The sequence below is a fragment of the Pseudophryne corroboree genome, chromosome 4 (assembly GCF_028390025.1).
Source record: "Pseudophryne corroboree isolate aPseCor3 chromosome 4, aPseCor3.hap2, whole genome shotgun sequence".
Classification (NCBI taxonomy): Eukaryota; Metazoa; Chordata; class Amphibia; order Anura; family Myobatrachidae; genus Pseudophryne; species Pseudophryne corroboree.
Window position 1 is genome coordinate 785,883,732 of NC_086447.1, and position 656 is coordinate 785,884,387.

Genomic DNA, 656 nt, shown 5'->3' on the forward strand with positions numbered 1-656 from the left:
TAGTATGATTAACTGGCACTATTGACACTGCTGGCGGTGCACCAAAAAGTCAATATATAACCTGAAGTACAAACAAAGAAAAGAGAGAAGACTTTTTTGTTGGTGCACTCTTCAAAAACAAAGCTGTAATGAACTCATATGAGTCATTTTTTCGTGAACTCTCATCAGTGATTCTGGAGAAATTCTAGCAGGGACTCCTAGGACTTACTATCATACCATACTGCATATGCACAATCTCGTCCGATCTTGGAAGCTATACAGTATTGGGCTGGGTCAGAACCAGGTGGGAGACCACCTGGGAATACCCGGTGTAGCAGGTCAGAGTATTGGGGAAACTCCGGTCTTACATTGACAGCAGATTCATCTTTATTTTCTCTACACCTGCTGCCAGTTTTCTTGGCAATCAGCACCTTATCATTTCCCTTTCAATCAGTGAAAATGATCAGAACTATGACCTACTGACATTTTACACTTTATTGTCTATTCAATGGATGTATAGGCGACCCAGATGTGTTACTGAGAGGAAATAGGTATTCGCTATATCACAGTGACAATGATCAGAATCATGACCTACTGATGCTTGATACTTCTGCAATATATGCATTGTTTATTCTGCTTTTGCACAGGTTTTTTTTAGAGGTATTATTGAGAGATAC

At 39.8% G+C, this 656-nt stretch overlaps 1 pseudogene; it reads left to right on the forward strand.

The window, feature by feature from the left end:
• Positions 1-202: 202 nt before the first annotated feature.
• On the forward strand, positions 203-320 carry LOC134912910 (5S ribosomal RNA; annotated as a pseudogene).
• Positions 321-656: the final 336 nt, after the last annotated feature.